The sequence below is a fragment of the Moschus berezovskii genome, chromosome 27, assembly GCF_049115385.1.
Source record: "Moschus berezovskii isolate FMDL1 chromosome 27, NW_MosBer_1.0, whole genome shotgun sequence".
Taxonomy (NCBI): Eukaryota; Metazoa; Chordata; class Mammalia; order Artiodactyla; family Moschidae; genus Moschus; species Moschus berezovskii.
In genome coordinates, this window is record NC_142486.1 from 17,417,996 (window position 1) to 17,427,157 (window position 9,162).

Here is a 9,162-nt window from a genome sequence, read left to right on the forward strand (position 1 = left end):
GGAGTGGGCTATCATTTCTTTCTCCAGGGGATCTTCCTGACCCAGGGTTCAGACCTGTGTCTTCTGCATTGACAGGTGAGTTTTTTTTTTTTTACCACTGAGCCATCTGGGAAGCCCTAAAGGCAGACTTTATCCATGGAAGACTGCTGCAGTGGAGTGTGGGGTCGGGGTGCAGGTATGTTGTGATAGGGTAGAGATGAAGTACAGCTCTGAACACAGGAAGGACAAGTGGAGATTGATAGCCAAGGAGCAAGGTCTGGCTCAGTGGACAGAAACTTACTAAGAGGAAGTGTCATGAGTAAGGGGAATTCTAAGTGAACCAAGTTCACAGAATTTTTGCTGATGGCAGGCCGGGGTGATAAGATATCAAGGGCGGAGGATAAGGATTGTGATCAGATATGAAGGGTTGGGGATTTTTGCTAAACTGACCCATCAGAATTCTTGGTGAAACTAGGCTAAACAGAGCCCAAGGGCACGGTCAAGTTACAAAGAGGACTCTTCAGAAGAGTCTGATTAGAGTTAAGTTGAGGAGAAAGTCTTTGTCACTGGTTACCAGGGATGTGTCAGGCATTGTCTGGGCCCCTTAGATTTCCCAATATTACATAATTGTCTGCACAACCCTGTGTTGTTCAGTCACTGAGTCATGTCCAACTCTTTGTGACCCCATGGACTGTAGCACCCCAGGCTTCCCTGTCTTTCACCATCTCCCAGAGCTTGCTCAAACTCATGACCATCGAGTGATGCCATTCAACCATCTCACCCTTTGCTGTCCCCTTCTCCTCCTGTCTTCAGTCTTTCCCAGCATCAGGTTTGTTTCCAGTGAGTCGGCTCTTCGCATCAGGTGGCCAAAGTACTGAAGCTTCAGCCTCAGCATTAGTCGTTCCAATGAATATTCAGGATTGATTTCTTTGGGGATTAGTGGTGGTTTAGTTGCTAAGTCGTGTCCAACTCTTGGGACTCCATGGACTGTAGCCTGCCAGGCTCCTCTGTCCATGGGATTCTCCAGGCAAGAATACTGGAGTGGGTTGCCATTTCCTTCTTCAAGGGATCTTCCTGACCCAGGAATCGAACCCAGGTCTCCTGTATTGCAGGCAGATTCTTTACTGACTGAGCTACAAGGGAAGTCCTCCTTCAGGATTGACTGGTTTGATCTCCTTGCAGTCCAAGGGATTCTCAAGACTCTTCACCAACACCACAGTTTGAAAGCATCAGTTTTTTGGAGCTCAGCCTTCTTTATGGTCCAACTCTCACATCCATATATGACTACTGGAAAAACCATAGCTTTGACTAGACAGACCTTTGTCAGCAAAGTAATGTCTCTGCTTTTTAATCACTGTCTAAGTTTGTCATAGCTTTTCTTCCAAGGATAAATGTCTTTTAATTTCATGTCTGCAGTCACCATCTGCAGTCATTTTGGAGTCCAAGAAAATAAAGTCTGTCACTGTTTCCATTGTTTCCCCATCTATTTGCATGAAATGATGGCACCAGATGCCATGATCTTCGTTTTTTTGAATGTTGAGTTTTAAACTAGCTTTTTCCACAACCCTGTGCAGTCAAGATTATCATGTTGATCTCAGTGACCTTGACCTGGCAGTGGCTTTAAGCAAAATTTCAGTTCCCTGGCCAGGGACTGAAGTCAGGCCTTGACAGTGAGAGTGCTAAATCTAGCCCCTAGACCACCAAGGCAGAGGCCAGCGACAAGGCCCTGGCTCATAAGCTCTGTAGAAATGCTTTTCCACATAGAGAGTAGTGAAGCAAGTAAGGTGTTTATTAGGAGGGAAAAGAGTGCTTGGGGATCGACACAAGGTGGGCTCAGAGAAAGAGTCACGCCCTCGTGATAGTTTGAGTCACCCAGATGGGGCATTTCTTCTGGATTCCCTTTGACCAATCATCTTGCTTTGCCTAGCTCTGAGTCCCTATTTGGTTACTCTCACAGTCCTTCCCTGCGTGCACATGGATCTCTTAACCAAGATGGATTCCAGTAGAGGCTTATGGGTTGGATGACAGCACTCTCTTTTTGACCTCCAAGGGAACTTTCTGTGCATACGTATAGTTGGGACGATCTCCTTGACTTTGAGAATGAGAAATATGTGGTCTCTGTCTTTTGTCTGGGTGGGGCTCATCTCCTCTAACTCTTCATCTTGGAATATCTGTCCACCGGGACAAACTTCAGCGGCTCAGTCTAGGGCCCATCTATCTCTTATAGATGGTCCTATAGTCCTATAGACTATAAATGTCTCATTTATATTCCAGGATAGTGAAGCTTGCTGAAGGCCACTTCAGCTGATCAGTGGATTTTGGCAACTGTGCTAGCACCTAAGAAAACACACTGAGTCAACTTACCTGGCCCCTATGGACCTTACAATGAGAGTCATGGATATTTATTGAGCATTTACTGTGCACTCAGTGCTTCCAAGTTACTTTAAAAATACTAAAATTGTAGATAGCTATTTTAATTATCATCCCCAGTTGAGTGATGATAGGGTTCAGTTGTACCCTATGCTCCTGGGAAGCAGGATGAAAGGAAGTCCCCTTACCCTTTTTGTTCTGGAAAACCCTTGCTGCAAAGAACCACCCATCCCCCTATGACTTGCGGAAAACTCATGGATGCCTGCTTTGTTTACCTATGACAAGGCCATAGACATAGGGATTCACAGACCCTCTGAATCCCTGTTCTTTGCCTCATAAGTGATTAGCTGAACTGCTTGTCTCCAGCAGTCAATCTGAACGAAATTTTCTTGTGGACAAATGAATATGTTGCCCACCAACTCAGTAAACAACAAATGTTGCTGACCATCAAGCCATGGACCACTAGAGCCACCCCTGTCAGTGAGCCCTGAGAATTCAGGATATAGAAAAACAGGATTCTGGCCCTCCATGGTTAAGATGCATATCCCAAGGAAAATTTTAATGAGCTCACACTCTTGCCTCTTCCCAAACATAGAAAAGCTCTAAAATTGTTAACTTGTGCTATCTGATATTGTAATTAGCAATAATCTTTTGATGTTCCACTTCATGGGTTTTTTGTTGTTGCTTGTTTGTTTTCAGCAAAAATGCCTGTATATCGTGGCTTCTCCCTCACTACTTTGGAAGGTCCCTATCTGAGAGGCTGTATCCTGAGCTATGCATGCATGCTCAGTCGTGTCCGCATCTTTGAGACCCCCATGAACTGCAACCCACCAGGCTTCTCTGTCCGTGGAACTTTTCAGGCAAGAATACTGGAGTGGGTTGTCATTTTCTCCTCCAGGGGGTCTTCCCGACCCAGGAATTGAACCCATGTCTTCTACAGCTCCTGCATTGGCAGGCAAAACGCTGACCACTAAGCCACCTGGGAAGTCCCATCGTGGGCTCTAGTCCTCAGTAATGTCTGAACAAAACATAACTCTCAATGTTTAGGTTGTGAGGTTTTTTTGGGTTGACCCTTGTTAATTAAACTTTGGTTAAATTCTCTCCTTCCCCCAAATCCCTTAATTTTGGCTCACTCTCAGCACAACCCCTCCTGAGAAGAGCCTGGCCTCAGGACAAAATATTCCCTGACTTCCCTGGTGGCTCAGATGGTAAAGAATCTTCCTGCAATGCAGGAGACCCGGGTTCAATCCCTGAGTCAAGAAGATCTTGCAACCCACTCCAGTACTCTTGCCTGGAAAATCCCATGGAGGGAGGAGCCTGGTGGGCTACAGTCCATGGGGTCCCAAAGAGTTGGACATAGCTGAACGACTTCACTTTCACTGAGGCGCTTGCAGAACTATAGTCACAGCACTGTCTGATACAATAGCCCCCTTTCCCCTTTGCGATCCTCTTTTCAAATCAAAGCCTCCCCGTACTAAGTCTGATTTTACTTTTATTTGACAGTGGATGGGCAGAGACTACAGTAGTGAGGGCCCTTGGCCTCTAGGAGCCCAGACAGACCCCACTGCAGGGGCCAAAAGAGATTCGAAACCAGGACCCCTGATTCTAGAAGGGTACCCTGATTTTCTTCCACAATCAGGAAATAGATTCTGGTCTTTAACATTGAGTGGGAAGTGCTGCCAGTCAGACAGTGATAAATACCCCTTTTGCCAGCTTGTTTGTGTTTTCAAAACTGGCTGAGGAGAACGACGATGGGCACAGATGAAATGTTTTAGAAAAGAAAAGAACCACAGCCTTTCACCATGGGGTTCCACTTCCTGCAGCCTCGCCAGTTCACCCCCCACCTCTCCTCATTTCCTGCAGCCTTGGAATTGGCCATCAAGCTGACAGACCCATTTGAGTGCTTCAAGAAGCACTGAGCAAATAAAAGCAATCATTTATGTCCCTGTTTGTGATTTTTCTCCATTTGATCAGCAGCCCGTAATTTTAATATACCCCAGTGTGCTGGGGATGTTTGTGGCTTAATTATCACATTTATTTAAAATATACACATGCAAACAAAACTCAAACTGGAAAACAACACTTAGCTTGGCAACAGAAGAGACGTTTAATTTACTCCCCTTGTTTAAAGATGGTGTGAAAACCTCCCATATACTGGCTCTTCCAGTGGTTTGCTGTGTGACCTAGGACTGGTCACTTACCTGTTCTGTGCCTTCATTCCACTTTGGCATGTGAGCTTGAACTGCCTCAGCAAGGTGTTAGTAAATTGAAGATGATCTTAGAAGTCTGGGCAGGAAAAAACATGGTGTGTTGTTAGCTGGACTCCACCAGGATGGAGGCAAGAAATCTCTGACGTCAAGTCAGACAGACCAGAACACTTCCTGCTTTTATGAGCCCTAGTGTTCTCCTTCAGGAAATGGGTATGACAACCTCCATACCCATGAATGCTACATGGTGAGTATTAATAAGACAATTATATGTCTCAAGCTGTATCCCCTATTCTCTTGTTTGTCCCAGAATCTGTATGTCCCAACTTCACCTGCTGGTCCAGGTTCCCCTTCCCCTTCCTGTTCCTTGTCTCTGGCAGGGTTGTGACTACTTTGACCAGTGGAATATGGCAGGAGTGATGCTATGGGAGTTCTGGGGCTGAGTCTTAGAAACTGACGAAGCTTCTGCTTTGTTCCTTGGAAGTCTCAGAGCCAGGAGCGGCCATATAAGACATCCGACCACCCTGAAGCCCAGGTACTGGGCACTGGAGTGAATAAGACTTCTGAATATTGTAGCCCTAGGCATGCAAGTCTTCCCAGCCGAACCCTGGTTATGATGGAACAGAGACCAACTGCCTCTGCCATGCCATTTCCCATCCCATCAGATCTGCAAGCATGGTATAATGGTTGTATGAATGAGCTTGAGATAGTTCAGAGTTAAATAATGGGAAGGGGAGTAATTCAGATACCTTCCATGTGGAGGGGGGCTTTTACAGGCAGAGTAATCAGGCTGTCTGGAAGGCAAAGCGGCAGAACAGACCATAGGGGTGATTTAGAGCAAAGACCCCCAAAGTGTGGGTGCTTCCACTGTTGATCTAAGGACTGCCTGGGGAGACATTTTCTCCCGTGTTGGGGAGCGCGGAAGCATCACTGTCGCATTCATTCCATCAGGAATAGCCACCCAGTCTGCACAGGTACAGGCAATAACGTTTTGGTCACAACAGCCACCTGCTCTGCAGCAATCACACGATGCCATTGTCTGCAAGAGGCATCCTGGCTTCAGGTGCTAAATGTGAAAATGCACGTGCATCTTAGAATAGATCAAGAGGGGTAAGAAAATAGTACCAACACTAGGGGTTGGCAGAATACGGGAAAACTGGCAAAGGGAGCTGGAGAGTGGGAGCCGCTTGGAAGGACTCTCGATATGTGGCTTGTGAGAGGGCATGGGGAAAGGGACCAGGGAGACGGCAGGATGGTGGCTCTTTCTGGCCTGGTTCGGCCAAGACTGAACCAGGTCTTGCTGGCTCCGGGCTCAGCGCTGTCGCTCTGTTTTTCTTACATCTCCAATGGCCACCTGCGACCTCGCTGTTCTGTCTTCCTCCCTCCGGGAATTTCAGTGCAGACTGAAAGAGGGGAGGGAAGAAGTGTGAGACTCTGGGCTGTCCTGAGAGGGGACAGCTTGGGCTCTGCTCCTCACAGAACATTCTAGTCCCTGCTGCCGAGGCATCTCTCTCAGCCTGGCTGCCTGTTTGCCCTGCTGTCCCCTAACTGCAGGAGGTTTCTGTGAGCTGCGCTCAGCCTGGTGGGATGCCTCTGAGGATGAAGCAGAAGCAAGAGTCGGAGAGGACGCCCTGTCCTCGCCTGTGTTCATCCCGGTGTCCATCGGGAGAGGCTGTCATCAGTGAGCAGTGAGGGGGCAAATATGGACAAAGAGCTCAATTGATTTTTCCTGGGGGGACCGGAAGAGCCATTTAACATCATCATCAACATCATCATCATCATCATCATCATGACTGTGATTACCTTTGTTTTCAACAGTGGAAATAGTTACCATTTCTAGAGTGTTTAGGAGTCAAGTGCTTTGTATACACACTGTCACCTTTTCTCTTTGCTTGTAGTTCTGGAGGCGTTGATACTAAAACTCTTATTTCATTTTATTTATTTGTCACACCACACAGCTTGTGGGATGTTAGTGTTATGCCCTGAGTCCGGTTCCCCCATACTGGTAGAATAAGACACTTGCAGCAATGCAAAAGCAAGAATGGGGTTTATTTCTAGCTCGAGCTAGGGCTCATGCCTCCTCCAGCGCAGTGGAGTGGGACAAGAGCCCCGAGCCCAGCTTACAGCGGTTTTTATAATCTCAGGTTACATAAGCACCTATTTCTGTTCAAAAGATCAAGCTGGCAGAAGCTCATTGGCCAGTTCATGCATGCACGGAAGCTCATTGGCCAGTTTATACGCACGCGGGGTTTTTCTGGGGGATTTCCCTTTTTACTCTGATTGGCTCGACTTTTGGCGCCGGCGGACTTTTCTAGGGAGGAGTTTCTTAGTTTTTGGCGCCGGCGGGATCTTCTTAGGGAGGAGTTTCTGTGGACTTAGCCTCCACCCTCTCTCCAGGAAATCAAAACTTAGGCCTAAGCAAGGTCTCAGGCCTATCCTGGCTACTCAGATGTTAGGGCTCCTAACATCTCCCCCCTTTTCTGTTGTTCAAACGGAGGAATCTTCCTCCGTGGGTAGAGTTTGATCCAGGGATCTTTAGTTCTATGAGCAGCAAGCAAAGTACAGAAGCAAAAATGCATTACAGGAACATCAAGTTCTACATTAGGTCACAGCGTCCAATCTGAAATCACACCCATAATATCATTTTTCAGGATATCTGGGAAATAGCTATTTCCCAGGATGTCTGAACCATAGCTACTCTATTTTGACTTTTAATAGTAAAATTTTTTTAATAGCCAAAGCAGATGTCACCATTAATGACGTCAGTGTTTTTCTAGGTATGAGAAGAGGCAAGAATTGGAACTCATAAAACCTTTTTCTGAAAAGATCTGACTATCTGAAGGCCTGTTCTGCCAGTTTTTTCAGAGCACAGAGTGCCTCATTCCTGATTTTCACCCTGAACTTCTTTCAGGGGGTGTTGCAGCAGCTTGCAATGGTCGTGACGTAATCTTTGTAGAGGCAGCTGGCAAGTACCAACTTCCAGTCAGCAGGGTCCCTTCATAGCCACATATCTGACCATGTGACACCATTTCATGGCCATTGTGTCCCGCGTTGCTGGGAAGGCTCATTCCCAGGTCTAGGGAAGCGATGGGCCACTCAGTGTGCTAAAATTGGACAAGGCCTTGCAAGTAGCAAAAGTCTCTGGACCACTGTCTTACTAGCCTCCTGGTCCAGGAAAATATTCCCTCTTGTTGCTTTTTCTCATACCCAGAGTAACATTATTACAATTATTGATCTCATATGGAACTGCATATCAGCATTATATCACAGGCTCAGTGAAACAAGTGACATAGAAAATAATATAGCCATAGCTAGCAGTTAAGAGTAAAATAAGAATTATAAGTCAAGAACTTTTCTTAGGTAAAGCCTGGTATACCCCAAGTCACCTGACTTCATTTGTTAAATGACTATAGCCTGGTGTTAAACTCCTGGTTGCACATTATGAAGCATCTGACCTTTATCTGAAGATTTGTTACTGAGATAAGCCTTAGAAACTAACCTAGAGTGTCCTTTTTAATAACTTAATTAAATCTTTTAGCAGTATCACGTAACAAGGAACTGTTTCAGCAGTGAGTCTTAGTAAACACTAGACATTAACAAAACTAGAAACTTAATTTAACAATTTACAACCTTAATATTCCATGATTTTTCATTATGGAGGCATTAACCCTGTAGCCAGGAAGGCTTTAACCCATCAAATAAAAAATGAGGTTTGTCAGGGAGCTGAGAAAAGCCAAGCAGCCATCTTGGATTTCCCATAGCCCTGACTCTGATTTCCAGCTATTGTTTTTCATTTTCCAATTGAGAAGCAGACTTTTGCCATGGTTTAAGGACATTAGGATGGCACAAGTCTAACAGAGTTTTTGTATAAGCAGAATGAGCTTTTCCATGTCTACAAACCCGACAATTGGATTAATTTCTAAAACTAGCATAGGATCAGGCCTATGGTAAAAAAGCATTTGATTTATATGCAGAGATCTAAGAAGTCAAGAAAACATCATAAATAATCATACGAATCAGGTCCAGCATCTTGGGCAAGCTGTCTACCTCTGATGTCGTCGTCTTCTCATCCTGGTGTAGTGTAGTTTCTTCTGGAAAAAGTCCTTCCATCCAGGTTGGAGACAGTCCCTTAAATTATGTCTTTTTTCCAGTCCTAGTTGCAGGTCATAAGGCATCTGATCTTCATCCAAAGATAGATCACTGAGACAAGCTTCAGAAACAAACCTAGGGTGCTCTTTAAGAACTCAACCAAATCCTATATTAATATCACATAACAGCAAAGATCCATTCAGGAAATGAGTCTTAGTAGATACAGACTTCCATTAACAAACTGGGATTTAACACTCATTGAAACATCATTTTTTTTCCCTAAAATTACTCTCATTTTTACCAAATATAACCAAATTAAGACTTGTTTACAAAATAAATCTGTTCTCAATAAACTTGACCTGATTATTTATATAACCATAGACTTTTCTTTTTTTTTTTTTTTTCTGAAACTTTTATGGAGTCTCAAACTTAACTATAAGACCTTTCAGGGTTAGAGAAAGTCATCTCAAAGGCTTATCACAGATTTTGCGTAACAGATGTGAGTGAATTCCTCCCT